Raw genomic sequence first — 18,141 nt, 5'->3', positions numbered from 1 at the left:
GGTTTGAGAAAATGAGGCCCCTAGTCTTTGGGGACTAGATCTGTCTTTTGGTAACAGCTAAACACTGCAGGACATTATTCATTCGATGACTCTCACTTGATGAGGAAAGTGGAGAAACAAACTTAGGCTTGCTGAAAGAGTAGTTTACCTTAGATATTTTTACTGGTATACGAGTCTTCTGTAAGAGATCAGTGTTTAATGAAATCTTAAATGAAACCGTAAGTTTTACCAGTATTTATTACAAAGAGAGATGTGTGCAGATTTCTTGGATGGTATGATTTAGAAGAAAGAGAATCCTGTACCCTGTAGGTGTGTCAGAGTTGTTGGTTATGAGGGAGGCAAAGTTTTCAAGAGATTGAGTGCCCCTTATAGGCTGACAGTTTCCACTACCAGATCACCATCACGTTTCAAGCACTGTAATGACATTTTCTAATTAATGGAGTACAGTATGATAAATGGCATGTTATCTAATCTACATTGTTTCTATAGTCCTACTCCCCAGATGTTTGGTTCCACTGCACAGTTCCTAACGCTGTTACTTCTTTAAGTTGTTGGAAGATTCTAGATTGAATTTGTGTACTGTTCTTTTTCATTAAAGAGGATTGTGGATTACAATTGGGTGAGAGGAAAATGGGAGGGGATGTTAATAGTTTACTATCCTGATTTAGATTGTGTTAAGGACTAAGAGAATATTATTTGTACCTCCAATAAAGGTTTATCTAGCTAGGCAAAGCCCCACAGAAGACTAAGCCAAGGAATATGTGCAAGTAATAAAAGGAAATAGGATTTGAGTAATAATTTCACAGTGATTGTGTAAGTGAAATGTTGATTACTTTTTGAAGGAACACATTGGTTTTCACATGGAAGGAGAAAAAAGTTTTAAAAAAATCTCTGTAATAATGTGCTGTTGGAGAGACTTGATACTTTATTTTAGAATCCTACAGTCCATACAAATGGACTGTGATTTAGAAGAGGTGTAAATTAAAGTTTTTAGAGTTAACTCTGCTTGTAGTTGTAGAGACCGACGCTAGGTTTGTGTTACTGTGCACTGCTCATTTAAAGAGCTTCCTTTTTTGGGTTATAGTGTTATAACACCCTAATTTGTGAACCCTATGACAAGTTTTTTCCATCAACCTTTATTTTAGAATTCAGTCTTTGAGTAGGGCACAGTTGTCCTGATTTATGGGTACTTCGTAAGTATGGAAGCAGAATTTTCTCTATGTAACCTGTTTTCTGATCTAACAGTTATAGTACTGGTTACAAGGTTTGGCATGTACTGATGTTTGAGTTGTTAGTTTTAGAGTTGAGAAGAGCTGTAGGCTTTAAAAAGGTGACTCTGATGATTTGTTAATCAGAATGCTTTTCTTATCACATACAAATTATTTTTTCTTTTTGCTACTATTTTTGATATACTGCTTATGTTTAACATGGTTCTAACTATGCTAAAGTTTTACAGTATCTATTAACACAAAATAATATTTTTGTCATGTTAAGTTTATTACTATTAAAAAAAACCCTCGTGTCAAATTAGATGTGAAATTCTGAGAGCTATAAAAATTATATCAGATTTGCTGTTTTGAGGGTGTACAGTATCTGTCTTATTTGAAGAACTGGACTTTTAAAATGAGGATTTTACAGGTTAACAAACTGTCAGGATTTTTGTTTGTTGTTGTTTTAAGCCTAAGAAATTCCTATGTGTTAAGGTCAAGGGGACTAGGTTTTCAACACCATCTGACTTGATAAACCTTGTTTATTCGATTCTGGAATTCCGTGTATCTTTATGATGGCAGTAATCATTCATAGGTGATCAGATTTATCTCATGTTCCCTTCCAACGTTTTTCTTGAGAGGTAGAGAACAGGGATATGGTATTGATAAAAGTGAAGGTAGATTATTTGACCTTTTTAAGTTCCAACCTTTTTCATTTTCAACAAGGTTTTATCTTAAATGGATATTTGGAGGATAATAGGAAAAAAGATCTAATAATTGAACCTTTAACAGCACTCTCAGAACTTCCTATATTCCTGACACTTGGGAACATAAAACATGAATAAGACAGAGTCCTGGCTTCAAGGAGCTTACAGCATTATGGTAGACATAAAGTAAATAGATGATTATAAGGCAGCTCAGTGTTCATATGATAAAGGTCTGTATGAGGTGTACTGTGTGTTATGCAGAAGAGGGGTGCCTAACCTACTAGGTAAAGATATGAGTGTAAACCAAGAAAAAAAGTTACTTTAAAAAAAGCAGTTGAGTCAGATTTTCTTATTGAGACTTAGACATTGTGGTAGGTGGTATAAGTTTGTGTTCTTTCACCCAGTTTATGATTTAGGGCCTAAATAGGGAATTTGATTCTGAAAAAAGACTGCCACTTACTAGCTGTGTGAATCATTGGTAAGTTATTTAACCTCAGTAAACTTAAGGTTTCTCTTCCTTTCAGAAAAGGATAGTATCAGTTTGCCTGTAGAGTTCTTGTGAGGATTAAATGAAAGAATAAAACACTTAGCAGAGAGCGTGAAATATACCTTCAAATGTTTAGCGTGTATTATATTGCATATTATAAACCAACTAACCTGATACTTGTTGTTCTTAAATTCTACCTTGATGACCTGAATAGTTGAGTTTTCAAGTTGATTGACTTGTTGTATTTGCACTTTATGTCTTTGAATGTATATAGCCCAGTCAGTGCTTTTTAAATATTTTCAAAATTTACCTAGGGTAAATATACAGATGCTCGATTTTAAGAATGTTAGAATATGGTGAAATTACCTCAACTGTGTAATTGTATGGAACCTAGTTGAATCTTCCCTTAATGATGTAGAATACATTTTAGGACTTGGCAGTTGCATATGATCAGTTAGAATGTTAGTGGTTATAATCGAAAAATGTGGAGTTGAAAATGTGGTTGAAGAGGTATTCACAGTTTCACCTCTATTTTATCAAGTTACTAGCGGTATCAGGTCGGAGCCTATAATACTTACTGCCCATATGAATCTTTCTGAATCCTAAACAGATACAATTGGAAAGTGAACCAAATTTAAAAGCAATCAAAAAAGATCCTTTTTTGCATTTAGCTACAATGTCAGAAAAAGGAATTGGAAAAAGCTGAGCAATTATATACTTGTAGGTGTATGTATATTTACTGTTTTATCTTGTTTATACCACTTATGCTTATATATATATTTAATGATTCAGCAGCTCTTATATACATTTTGCATCTGTATAGTTAAGGAATAAAACTTATGGCTTATGCCTATTATTTGAAAATCATTGAAGAGAACCTGGCAGTGATACCCTTATTAAAAAATAGAGTATTTTGACAGTTTATAATTTACTCCTTAAAAAATTAGCGAGTTAAAAATATATTGCTATAGCATATTCTGTAATCTATTAAAGTCCTTGTAAAGAGTGACAGTCTGGACTGTATGGTTTGTGAAAGATGTGACGCTTAATTAATAATGGCTATTAATATGTAAATGTAGGATAAAGTCAAATAACTTTTAAGTAAGTGATGGAATGATTTTGTGTGCCAGACACTCAGATCCAAAAATCTAAGCACCATTTATTTCATACTTTTGATTACCTTTTATATTTTTATGTAAAATTACCTTTCAAGCCTGAACCTGTATCCTTTCCTGAATTTCAGAAAGCTTATGATTTTTATTTTTACAATAGACTCTGATATAGTTTAATCATTTATGTAAATAAAATTTGTTGTGAATCATTATCCAGGTTGAACTTTAAGTTTTTTCCTAAATGACAATTACAAGTCATGAATTTAAAATTTTAGTGAGACCTGTCTCCTGTAAGTCTATATACAGCTTTTCTTCTTCCTGAAGTAATTACTCTATATATTCATTGTTTAGTATTTAATTCAAAGTTATTTTGTGATGTGTTCTCTGTGCAGTAAAGACCTTGCCTCAGGCTTCACTGTATGTATCATAGCAAATATCACAGAATCAACACATGTTAATTTTTTAAACTATATAGGTTTTAACATGTCAGGGAGGAAGAAATTTTTTTCTACCTTTCTAGATTCTTTTGGCTGGTCTAAGAATTACATTGACATGAGACAGAGTAACAGGAGAAAATCAAGCAAAATTTAATAGCATGTATACTTGGAAGAGACCCAGGAAAATTAACTTGTCAGAATGGCCAAAACTCTCACCTTAAATACTGTCTTCCCTTAAAGACAAAAGAGAGTGTTGGGGGTAGTGATTTGGGACTTCAGAGGAGAGGAAGGTAATTCACATGAAGGTGGAAAAGCAAATGTTTGGTAAACAAATGTTTTCTGGGCTTTGTAGAAACAATGGGATGCAGAGTGGACTCTGATCTCTAGGCCCTGCTGAGTTTCCCCCACCACAGTTAGCCTGTACTCTTTGCAGATATCTCTGATGATAGCTTAATTGTAGAACAGCCCTGCTATCTAAATTTTTTTAGGCAGTTAGAGGGAAGGTCACAGTTTCTTCCTGAGACTTTTGGGCCTTGATTGTTTTCGGCTTGAAATAATCGTGTACTAAAGATATGTTTTGGAGTGGCAGATTTTGCTCCCCTACAAACATTTGCTTTTTTCCCCCCTTAATAACTGTTTAAGGAATTTGCTATAGAACAAAATGAAATCAAGAGAATACTTGGTTTATGATTTCATCTTCCATGTTGAAATAAAATAATAAAACAGAATAATAGCTGTAATAAATAACTACAAAAACTCTTCTAAGTTTGACTTCATTTCCTGTCTGATCCTAGGTATCTTTCAAGTCCTTAGTCCCTGGAGCAAATTCTATTCATTTTTTCATGCTTTTAGATTTAGAGCAATGTTTGCCAAAGTGTTTAGCAGAATGCTAGTCTCAGAAGATATGTTTTGGGAAGAAAATACCATAATGGAATACATTTAGGAATGGGAAAAACTAACCATGTAACCCCCTCCCTCTTGGAAAGTCACGGTGTACAATAGTTAATTAATGGTCTAAGAAATTCTTGAGTAAACGATCCTTTTTTGCAGCCTAATTAAACAACCTGTTATGTTGCAGAAGCTATATTTATATTGTACAGAAGACACTATAGGAATTATATCCTTAGAAAGGCTTGTATACTTGATAGTATTCCTATCTTGACATTGTTCCTATTCCTACCTTCCAAAATGGGTAGAGGGGAAGAGTGTGGGTGTGTGTGGGGGGGTGTGTATGTATGTGTGTGTGTATATATATATATACATATATATATATATGTATGTATATATATATATGTATATATATATGTATATATATATGTATATATATAGTATTTATTTATTTAGTAAACTAGAAAAGGTTGATAAGTTTTAAAGATGTTGCTTGGTGAGAAAATTTTTCCTTTTTCTAAAAGTTCTTTTCACTTTGTTTAGTTCTGTCTCATTATTCTCCATTGTCTTACCCATTTTGAATCTGAGAAATACGGTGGTTCTTCTTTGGTGTTGCAAAATCAGTAGTATATTATTTACCCTAGAATATATGTGGTTTAAGCAGCTTTGGTTTAAACACCTCACTTTATACATAACACCTCTCACTCTGGGCTTGAGTTTTGGAAATAAAGTGGGTTAATTTAAGAAAGCTGTTTTGTTTTGTAATGGAGCTATACCAGTGCTGTTACTGGGAAGAACATGAAAAAAATTTATGCAGATATGAAAAAGGTGCATACAGCTAGGATTCCAACTCAGCGTTTGAGAACATTGTATGCAGTTAAAGAGCGTGCTTGACTCTTCCGTGGCTTCATTTCAGAGGAAAAACAAGAATATTAATCAAAAGTTAGTATTGGAAAACTATGGTAAGATGAATTGCATATAGTGATTCTTCCTGAGTTATCCATGATAGACCTGATTGTCATTACTAAAATATCTGAGGTCATTGTTTTTGAAACTTCTTAATATTATATTTAACTTAGTCATAACTATTGTGGGCTATATTAAGATTTCCTTTCACAAGTGTCCTTGTCATTATGAGTGCCAAAATCCCTTCTAATTTGATTTAGATTAGAGATAATCATTCATGGTTACAAGTTCAGTTTAAATTTGACTAAATTAGACAATAAACTATCTAGTATTTAAATTTCCTTAGAGATACCCTGGTTCCTTTATTTTAAACGCAAAAAATTTTTAAAGTGTCTCAATTTGTTTAGTTTTTTTTTCTTTAATTGAAGAGATTCAAGTGGGAGACGGTACATAGCTAACAGTTCTGTGCTTACTAAGGGCACTGGGCTAGAAAGTCATAACATTTTTCACTAAACCCATGAGTCTGCGTATGTTAATTGCTGTAGCAGTTACTTTAAATCCCTGATTTCTGTTTGTTGAATTTAAAAGAGGTAAAAAATTATCAACAAAAGCTTTGGGAAACATGCAAATAATGCAGTTGTATTGAACATCAACTTTTATAGTAGCTACCTCATCCCTATAAACAATTCTGAGATTATAAATATATGAATATTGTCATGATACAATTTCATTTACCTAGTCCAAATTAAAACCAGAATGAACTTTAACATTGAAATAACAGTAAGATACTCCTCTTTCAAGTTGTTACCTTCTGTTTTTTATACACTAACTAGTACAGTGTCAAAGATTCATTATTTTTCTTTTAAAGCTGATATAGCCCCTACAGTTGACTGATTTTGAATGACAAAAAGAAACGCAAGTCAAGGCTAGAATTAGTAATACTAATGAAGACATCTTTTTTAGCAGGAAATAACACTTTAGTTAGACTATTGACACTCTTTTCTGTATTTAAGAAAGATTTTTTTACACTTTTCATTGTAAAACATTGTCAATTTTTAGATTCATAAGAGTTAGCAATTATGGTGGCTATTTTGAAACCATACATTGTTTATCAAACTTATTTTTCCATATATGTATGAAAGGATCTGGGCATTGATATATTTTTGGTATATTTATAACTGATAGTGAAAATATTTAAACATATAAGTAGCTGGTGGAATTTTTATATAGCGTGTCAAAAAGTCTCTTGTCTTGTAAAAGCTTTAATCCTAACAGCATCTGTTAAAATATAAAAACAAATCTGAAGTTCCCTAAGAAAAATACATTATTTTTCTTTGAGGATACTACTGTTGCTTTGCTGCCCTCTACAGTCATCTAAAATAGTCACTTTAGACTTTTCTCCCTTCAGATGATTAAAATACTTCCTTGACCTTTGTGTGAGCTTTAAATTTCAAGAGTGAGTTGAATAATATTTACCCTTAAAATGTGATAACATTTTAATTAGTCACAACAGTTGATCTATACTGGTAATGCCAAAAATACAGTGCTTAGAAATTAAAGCAGGGGATGGACTGTGGGCTACTGAGCATTAGTAAACAGATAATAGAGCACCAACCAAGTAGTAGGCAATATAGAGTATACCCCAGTGGAATAAGATGTGCTGACTGCTCCCAAGCTTATAAACCCATTGGTAAGACTAACTGCAAGTTAGATTTTATGTGTGTGTGTGTGTGTATGTATATATATATACACACATATACATATGCACAAAAGATATTTATAATAACATACCAAGTAGTATGATACAGTCTAAAAAAAGATCGATAAGTCCTAGAAGAGTCAAGGAAAGCTAATTAGAGGAAATTATACTTCTGAGCTATGTCTTCAGGAATGGATGAGAGTTCAGACAGTAAAACAGGGTTATTTCAAACAAGGAAGAGAATATTAAAACACAAAGCATTTTGTTCCACAGAAAGGACTGTTAGGTCCCTTGGAGTCTTTGCTCTTAAGAAATTTAAAATTTAACTGTTAGGAGATTTGGAATTAGAAAATTATGTGTGTGTGTGTGTGTATTTTAAACCCAATTACTTAACTTTCTGCCTGTTTCATGTCCTATACACTTAGCTAAATGATACCTCCTTTGCAGCATTGCTGTGAAAATTAAATGAAATCCTTATAAATGGCAGTAAAGTGCTTTACAAATACAAATACCAATAATGCAAGGGAAAATGAATTGTCTTATATTGGAAGTACAAAGTGTCGTGAGATTACAGAATAAAGAGTGGTTTAACTGGGAATGGAGGAAGACTTAACTGAAGAGCTACTTTTCTAACTGAACCTTGAAGGAAGAGTTTTCCTTTTGTGAGGGAAGGTCAGTGAAAAAGAGGGCATTCCAGGCTGAAAAGAGCAGTGGACTGAGGACTCTGTGGAAGGAATTAATGTTTTCATGTGGTTCAAGCATGAGCTTCATGGAGGGAAATTATAGATTTTTGAATTCTTTGCTGATGCCGAGGAGATGAGACTTTGTATGGCAGGCAGTGAGAAATTTTTGGAAGCAGGTAACTACTGAGTCTGTCTGTGATTTAAGAATATTAGATAGCTCTGACAGCAGTGTAAAAGATGTATGGGAGATATGAGAAGCAAGTGAACGGGAAAACCATTGTGATTGTCCATGGGAAGAGAGGATTGTGGAGGTAAATGGCAATCTGGCAGAAGAATTTGAAGAGAGGGATGGTAGTGACAAGTAGATTATGTGGTGTTTGGATATCATCATGGGTGAGGAGCTAAGAGTTGGATATGAATTTAGGTTTCTCTCTTGAATGACTAGAAAAGGACGGTTAAAGAATTGATGAGTCAATCTAGTGACTTGTTGGAGGCATTTTAATTTTGGTGTCTCTGGGGCATATTTTTTTGAGCTATAGTTGAAAATTTGTTATGAGAGGGTAGGATGTGGAATTGGGAATGATCAGGATTGAAGTATTTGTAATACATGAGCTGTTTCAGAGAGAGAGGAGGCAGAGAGGGAGAAGAGAAGGGAAGAAGAAGAGAAAAGGGAGGAAGGGGTAGTTGGGGCAGAAGACTGGGAAAAATTTTAAAGATTGAGGTAATTTGATTGGATAAGAGGGAGGGAAAGGAGAAATAATCTAGGAACAAAATATTGATAAATAGATGAATACATTTGATAGTTAAGAAGAGTGCATTGATGACTCAGTAATTTAGTAAAAGTGGTTAGGAGAAAAGTCAGATTCCAAAAAGTTAACTAAGGGGATAGTGAAGAAGTAGTAGGGTAAGGTTCTGCTCTTGGGAAAGAGGAAGATGAGTGAATAATTTGAGGGGAAAGAATAATGTATCAGTTGTTGTAGACTTACTGTGTTGTCCCAAAATTCCTGTGTTGAAGCCCTAACTCCCAATGTGATGGTATTAGGAAGAGTTCTTTGGGAGGCGATTAGATTTAGATGAGGTCTTGAGGTTGAAACGTCCATAATGGGATTAGTGCCCTTGTAAGAGGAGGATGAGACACTAGAGCTTCCTTTTTCCGTGATGTTGAGGATACAGCAAGAAGGTATCCATCTGCAAGCCAGGAAGGGAGTTCTTCCCAGAACCCAGCCATGGTAACATTCTGACCTTGGACTTCTATCCTCCAGAACTGTGAGAAATAAATGTTTGTTATATAAACACACAGACTGTGGTATTTAACTATAGCAGCCTGAGCTAAGAAAGAAATAAGAGTTAATTACAAACATTTTAGATTTAACTTCGGCTAAAAGAAAATTTATTGAAGAATATTGGGTGGTTCAGGTATGGGAATGAAGAACCAAAGGAGGCTTGGCATCCAGAACCAATATCCAGAATCATAGCCAGGAGAATGTCTAGGGGCAGACTGTCAAGGTCATTGCTCGCTGCCCCTTGAGACACAGGATATTGTAGCTTTGTCTCTTAAATTGGCATTGCTGCTCTTAGGAACTAGATACTGTTACTGCCATAGCCCAAGAGAATATATTTTCCATGGTGTCCACTACAGAATGTTGAAGAAAAGCTTTTTGCTTTTTATGATGAGGCTTCTCTGTCTTTGGGAGGTGGATAGATGGGAAAAGCACATTCATATGGCAAGGTATAGGAACAGAAAGTAATGGAAACATTACGAACACAGATGAGAGTGGCTAGCCTTAGAAATGATGAGAGGCTCTTCCTTCTACTAGACAGGGAAAAAGAAAATAATACGTGCAAGTACAGAGACACTTTCAAGTAAAAGAGATAGAAGTTATGGACAAGTTTGATCTTTAGTGATTTAAATGATAAATTTTGAGAATAAATGAATGCAGGCTGATGCTGAGACTTAGTAGTAGAACCTTTGGGCAAAAATGGAATAAGACATCAACTGAGAATGAATAAAATGATGGTTCAGTATTGAAGCCATGAGTTGGCATAACATGAACTTGTAAAATATGAATGATGATGTGGAGCTGGTAATAAGTTTATATTGGATGTTGTTAGTATTTAATTGACCACTGTATCTACCAGAGATTATTCTAGTTACCGTGAAAAAAATAGCTGATAAAAGGATAAAATATGTCTTAGGGGACCAATTATATTTATTTTTGAAAGAGGTAGACTAGAGGTAGGCTACTGAGTGGTTTTGAATTTGTAATGTTACTGAAGTTTGAATATGATATAGGTAAAGTAGTATTTAAGGAATACTGATTTATCACAAGCAGGTTAATCTGAATGTAGAGTTAAGACCTGAATGAGGATGATAATGGTAGAAAAGAAAGGGAAAAGTTTGAAAACAGGAGGTAATAAAAAGGCAAAATAATACCTCTTGATGATCCCAGGATATGAGTAATGGGGAAAAATTCGTGCATTTGGATATTTTGCATTAGACAGATAGAAGAATGCTGCAAGTATTGCTGAAAGGGAGGTTGAGGTAAGAATTAGATATTACATGGAAGGATGTGTTAGTTTCCTAGGGCTGCCATAACAAAATACTACAAACTGGGTGGCTTACATTAACAGAACTTTATTCTCTCACAGTACTGGAGCCCAGATGTCTGAAATCAAGGTGTCAGCAGGGCCATGATCTGTCTAAGACTCTGGGTACAATCCTTCCTTGCCTCATCCCAACTTCCATTGGTGGCCAGCATCTAGGTCTTTGAATTGCAGCTGCTTACTACAGTCACTGTCTTTGTCATCATGTGCCGTTCTCCCTGTGTGTTTCTGTCTAGGTGTGTTTCTCTTCTAGTAAGGACAGCAATCATATTGGATTAAATGCACCTTAATCCAGTTTGACCTTATCTTAATTTGCATCTTCATTACGTCTACAAAGACCTTATTTCCAAATAAGGTCACATTCACAGGTACTCGGAGTTAGGGCGTCAGCATATTTTTAAAGGAGATGCAACACCTCATAACAAAGGGGTAATAGTTTTGGTTTTGACTATGTTAATTGTGAGATTTGAGGCTTGATTCAAGTCAAAGTGCCAGGTAAATAATAGCATTTGAAGATGTGAAGTATGGGCTGGCTTGAACAAGACTTGAGACACAGATTTAGGAAATATTAAAACTTTCTGTATCTATCTAGCTGGCTAGCTATACATACGTATACATACACACAGAAAACTATAAATAGTAAATGTGCAGTTGGATGAATGTTACAAAGTGAACATATCCATGAAACCATCACCCTAGTCAAGAAATAAATCTTTACCAGCACTCCAGAAGCCCCTCTCCCACTCCTTTCCAATCATGAATCCTCTCTTCCCCAGTAATAACCACAGTTCTGACTTCTAACATCATAAATTAGCTTTACCTGTTTTTGAACTTTATATAGTATTTCTTTGCTGATATTGTGAGGTTCATCCATGTTGTATGTATGTAGCAGAAGTTTTTTTTTTTTTAGCACCACTGTACAGTATTCTGTTCCATAACTAATCCATAATTTATCAGCTTTAATGTTGGGAAGACAGTTGATTTATTTTCACTTCGAGGCTTTTATGAATAGTACTGCTGTGAACATCATTGTACAAGTCTTTCTCAACTTACGAGGGGTTATAGCCTGATAAGTTGAAAATATCTTAAGTCAAAATGAATTTAAGACACCTATCCTAACAACATCACACCTTAGCCTAGCCTATCTTAAACGTGCTCAGAACACTTACATTAGCCTATAATTGGACTAGTCATCTAGCACAAAGTCTGTTTTTAATATAATGTTGAATATCTCATGTAATTTACTGATTCCTGTACTGAAAGTGGAAAACAGAATGATTGTATTGGTATAGAATGGTTGTAAGTGTGTAGGTTGTTTACCCTTGTGATGGCTTGGCTAATTGGGAGCTGCAGGTTGCTGCCACTACCCAGCATCATGAGAGAGTATCCTACTGCTTATTGGTAGCCCAGGAAAAGATCAAAATTCAAAATTTGAAGTACAGTTCCTGCTGAATGTATGTTGCTTTTACATCATCATAAAGTCCAAAAATAAAGTTGAACCACTGTAAGTTGGGGACCACCTGTACTGCTCTTTTGCTGGTGAAATTGCTGGTTCATTTTATGTAAGTTTTTGTTGAAAAAGTTTTCCGAAGTGTTTATAACAACTCATAATTCCCACCAGTAACATATAAGATATAAGAGTTTCAGTTGCTCTGTTGCCTCACCAGCCCAATGTAATACCAGTATTTTTCTTTTATCCATTCTGATCATTATATAATGGTATAAATAACATTATGATTGTAATTTATATTTATATTTCTGGTGGCTGAGATCTAAGGATTATGGACTATTTGAATATCCTCCTGTGAAGTACCTGTTAATTCTCTTCCCTTTTTATTTAGTTGGATTGTCATTTATGGATTTGTAGGAGTTGTTTTTGGCTGCTGGATGTGAACCACTCATCAGTTGTTTGTATTGCAGATATCTTCTTCCATTCTGACCTTTTCATTGTTTTAATAGTGTCTGTAGACGAACACCTTAAAATCTATCCATGTAGTCAAAAAACCAGTCTTTTTCTTTATGATTAATTCTTTGTGTCTTATTAACAAAATCTCTATTACACCATCATGAAAACATTTTTCCCTAGAAACTTTATTATTTTGCCTTTAATATGATAACATCTAGAATTTATTTTTGTGATTATGAAGTAAGGTCCAAATTTTTTTTATTTACTCTCTATTTATGGGAAAGATTCTGCTTTGCAATACTGCCTTTATAATAAATCAAGTAGCCATATATGTCTGGGTTTATTTTTGTATTCTCTTCTTTGTTTCATTGGTCCATTTTACTATTTTTGCATAAATATCACAATGTCTCATTATAGCTGTATAGTATATCCTGGTATTGGGTGCAGTGAAGTCCACCTACTTGTTTAAGTTTATTGTAGCTAATCTTGGTCCTTTTCCTTTCCATGTAAATTTTAGTAGCAGTTTGTCAATTTTCATAAAAAATCTGCAGGGGTTTTTAGTGCTACTACATTAAATCCATATGAATTCATATGGGGCTAAATTGACATCTTTATAATACTAAATCTTGCAATCCATGACCTGGTTTATCTCTCCATTTCCTGAGATTCCCTTTACTATCTTTCCATTAAACTTTCTAGTTTTTTCTGTATGTAGACGTCTTGCATAACTATACATTTTAGGTTAAATTTAGTCTAAGTTAATTATACATTTCAAGTAATTTTTTATATTATAAATGATATTTTAAAATATTACTAATTTTTCACAGGCATATAAAAATATAATTGATTTTTGATATTGTGACCTTATATCCAGAGACCTTGCTAAATAACTTCATTTATTTCTAATACTTTGTTGAATCTTTTGGATTTCCCATGTATACTGTCATGCCATCTGTGAATAATTAAAGCCTTATTTCTCTCCAATCCTTATACTTTTTTTTTTTCTTTTCCTTTGCTTGTACTGGCTAGGACCTTCACTATGATATTGAATTAGAGTGGTGACTACAGGCATTGTTGTCTCATTCCTAATCTCAGAGGTAAAAAAGTGTTCAACATTTCAAAATTTAGTATGATGTTTGCTGTAGGTTTCTTGTTTTTAAATAGAACTCTTTTTATCAGATTAGGAAAATTTGTTTCTGTTCTTAGATTGCTTCAGAATTTTTATCATAAATGGTGTTTAATTTATCAGATGCTTTATCTTGATTTTGAATTGATATTATGAGCTTTTTTTTTTAAGTGGTGAATTACAGTAAAAACTACCTTTGTATTTTTGGAATAACTCCAGTTTAGTTTTGATGAATATATCTGTATTCTATTACTGGATTCAACTGACTATTATTTTCTTTGTTTTTTCTTCCCCATCTACATTTATTAGTTAAATTGGCCTTCCTTTAATTTTCCTTTCTTATAATGCTCTTGCCAAGTTTTGGTATCAGGGTCATGCTAGATTCATTAAAAAATTGAGAATTAATGCATCTTTTTCTATTTTGTGTAAGAGTTTAAAATGGGTACGATTTTCTTTTTCCTTTAACTGGTGGAATTTGTTGGTAAACCCATCTGGGCCTAAAGTATTTTTTATGGGAAGAATTTTTAGTTACAGTTCAATTTTTAAATAATTATGCTACTGTTTAGATTTTCATTCTTCTTGTGCCATTGTGTTTTTATAGAATTTGTCAGTTTCATGCTTTCACGTCAGTTGACATGAAGTGACATGAAGTTGTTCATGATGTTCATTTATTATCTTTTTAGTGCCTGGAGGATCTGTAGTGATGCCCCCATTCTCATTCCTCATATTTGTATTTTGGGTATTATTTTCTATATCAATCTTGCCAGGAGTTTACCAATGTTATTAGACTTTTTGAAGAACCCATCTTTGACTCAGGGTTGATACTCTTATTGTTTGTTTTCTTTTTAATTATTACTGTTTTGTAGTCTGCTTTTAGGGAGGGTTTATTTTCTATTCTTTTTCTTTTTCTAGAGAAGAACAGTTAGATTATTGATTTCTAGCATTTCTCTTTTTCTTATATATGTATTTGAGCCTATATATTTTCCAAATAAGGTCACATTCACAGGTTCACACCTCCTAATTACTGTGTCTGCATCTGTGTTTAATTTTTTTTCCACTATAATATGTGAACTTTTGCTAGATGAATTTTCCTAGCTAATTTTTTGTCTTCCTGTATTCTCACTCTACAGTATTACTTTTTTTTTTCCCCTCTTGCTTATTTACACTTTCCCTGACTAGCTTTTAAGCTACTGAAGGGTAAGCCCCTGGTCAATATAGGTAGGTGATAAATAAGTGTTAGTGAAAAAAATGGATGTGCAGACAAAGTGAATTAAGAACTTGCCTTTCTGACTTCATCTCTGTTGTTACCAGTACTTGGATTTTTCTTCTCCAAACTTTTCTTGCATTTTATGTTTCTGTGAATCTCTTTACTTTTGTGCTTCTTCTACAGTTCACTTTGCCTAAGATTCAGCTTATGAAAACAAATATATGTAAATTCATGTATGACTGAAACTTTGTGCTATACACCAGAAATTGACACAACATTGTAAACTGACTATACTTCAGTTTTAAAAAATAAAAACAAAAAAAAATTCAGTTTAAATTCTGCTATCCCACAGATTTACCAAATAAAATTAGAATGGCTAGTTTAGGCTTAGCTGAAAGAAAATTTTACTTTCTAGATGCAGCTTTTTTCATTGTACACACTTCTCTCATTCCTTCTCCCAAATCTCTAAGTTTTCACCCTCAACTATGGTGGCTTTCATAAAGGTGATTTAACCTATTTTGCCTTAGAATGTCTAGGCTTACAACTGTTATTCTGGCATATTTATCAATAATGCTCCTTTGCTTCCCTTTCACTCTAAAAAATGTTTTGGCTTAGGTAACAAATTATATGATCACTCTACCATACATCCATTGCCTTGAATGTCTAATTTTCTCTTCTAGATCCTCAGCTCTAGGAAGTCTCAGGCTATACTATTTTCTACCTTATAATACTTAGTACTTATTCAGTGAATGAAATACAGTAAATATTACAATGAGCTCTTACTATGTGCCATGCATACTTTTATTTTGTTGATATTAACTCACTTATTTTTTCAACCTAGACTTATCTTGTAATATCTAATCCTTTGCCCCAGTATTTTTCATTTATAGCAGCCTTGCAAAATCTTAACTCTCCATCAGTTCAGCTGTACAAATTCTTTATGCTTACCTCTCAGCTACTAGAGGGACTTGAGGAGAAAAAAATCATATAACCATGAAGATTGGCACCATTATAGAATCACGGTTTAGCTTCAACTGCATCTCAGGTTTTTTTCCACTAATTTTCCTTTGGTTTAGTCAGTACATGCTCCCATGTTTGAATTTTTTCTTAAAAATTTTACTCTAACCTTGTTAATTAGGTAATAGTAGCCCCATTTTGTAAGTGATAAAATAGGCTTTCAAGTACCCAGGGTCACTCTGGTAATAATGTAGAGATCGTTGTGTTCTTGAATCTAGATTAGTCTGGCTCCAAAGTTCTGCTTTTTTATTCCATTCTGTTACCATTAACAATTTTAAGTCTCATTTTTAGGTCTGAGAAGTATTATACTGAAGAACCATAAGCTCCATGTACTTGTTTAGAGATGCCTCTTTTAAAACAGAGATTTTTGAATTATTAATGTATGTTGTATAAATGTGTATATAAATTTTTAGGTGGAACATTCATTATAGGGGGCTATCATGAGAATTGATAATAGGTAAGTGTTTCAAAGCACTAATTCTTTGCAATGTCTACTTCATCTGAGAATATTTACATGTTCGCAGACCTTTAGATTTTATGTGTCAGTTATAATAATAAGGTTAAAGTAAATTTAAGGATCAGAAATAAATACACTAGTATGGTTAAAAAACAATTCCATAGGTTGAAAGTTGCTTACTGTTGGGTATCAATTTTACTTCTGGAATAACAGTAAGGCCTAAGATAATATAGTTACTATAGTATTTGGGGGAATATGTTTTATTATGATTAAAACTCATAATTTCATTAGTGTTTAAAAATTGTTACAATTTCACAATTTGAAATAGAAATGGAGAGAGTGAAGTCTTGTAATTGTTATGAAAACCCATTCTCTGTGCGTTTCACTTCTAGTGGAAGTAGTGCTGACTTAAGAACTACAGCCCCCCTCTGCTTTTTTATTTTGAAAATAATTGAGCTTTTGAATATCTCCACTAATAGACATTCTATATTTTCTTTCTCTGAAATGTTTAGAATTTATTCATAGCATTCTCAGCATGATGGAGTTGGAAAGTTTACTTCTCGAAGCCAAGAGGCTTCTTGTGTGTTTTGCCACTAGCCGTATGATAAGGGCAAATCACTTCACTGTCTCTGTAAAATGAGATTAAATCAGATGTACTGTAAATTCTCTTCCTACTCTAAGATTTTGTGCTTCTTTTCTGAAAATATGAAGTAATCTACTTATAAACATAAAACAGATTCAACTAAAAAGAAGCTTTATTTATGTAGGTTGATTAAATCAAGATATTTATTCGAAATTAAAAGGTAGTGATTGAGAATAGTGGGTGGAAACAACATTTTAAAAGGAACAATTTATAAAGACTGAAATTCCTACTGAAGTAAAGATGATATACAGTGGGATGAAATTTATATTTAATATTAATATATATGAGTATTCTAGTAGAAGTTTGTTATCTCTTGAACCTGTTACTTCCTGTGCTGGTTATATGTAAATCATTATAGAAATCTAAACTTTAAAAAAAATTAACTCTTTGAAGTTGATATATTTAAGCTTTCTAGAAAACTCAGACCTGTAGTTAGAAGTTAACGATTGAATTCCATTCTAGAACTGTGCTGTCTAGAACTTTCTGCAGTGAAGCAGATGTTATAAAGCTGTACTCTTCCATACTGTAGTCACTAGACACATGTAGCAATTGAGCACTTGAAATAGTGGCTAGTATAACTAAAAGCCTAAATTTAACTTTTATTTAATTCTAATTAATTTAAATTTAAATAGCCATATGTGACTAGTGGCTGGGACAGTGCTGTTCTATGAAAAAGCTAAGCACTGTGCCAGAGGGGAATTAGAAGTCTTCAGTTCTAGTTCTCTACTGTGTCATTTCTGAAACGCTTTTACCCATTTTGGACCCAGCTTTCCCTCCAGTCTTGTTTTATTTCTGTATTTTGTCCTCATACTGGATCTTTGCTTAGCCTGGAATGGTCTTCTAGCCAATGAAAGTCTTAGCCTTCAAGACATAGCTTATATGCCACCTCTTGGAAAGCTTTCCCTGATCCTCTGGACTATGGCAAATGGTACTGTCTCTTACTATTTATATGACCTGCAGTAAGTCTTTTAACCCTTTTGATTTTTGATCTGTCATATGGAAAAAAAATTATCTGTGCACCTCACCATGTGTTTTTTTGGAGGGAGAGCTGGGA

The 18,141-nt window shown here is 33.4% G+C and overlaps 1 protein-coding gene across 6 annotated transcripts in view; it reads left to right on the top strand.

The window, feature by feature from the left end:
• NECTIN3 (nectin cell adhesion molecule 3) overlaps positions 1-18,141 on the top strand; it is a 128,781-nt gene that overhangs the window by 3,083 nt on the left and 107,557 nt on the right. The gene's annotated exons all lie outside the window — the stretch shown is intronic.

Source organism: Vicugna pacos, chromosome 1 (assembly GCF_048564905.1).
Source record: "Vicugna pacos chromosome 1, VicPac4, whole genome shotgun sequence".
Lineage (NCBI taxonomy): Eukaryota > Metazoa > Chordata > Mammalia > Artiodactyla > Camelidae > Vicugna > Vicugna pacos.
Note: the sequence above shows the minus strand (reverse complement) of the source record. Positions and strands in the feature narration are given on the sequence as shown.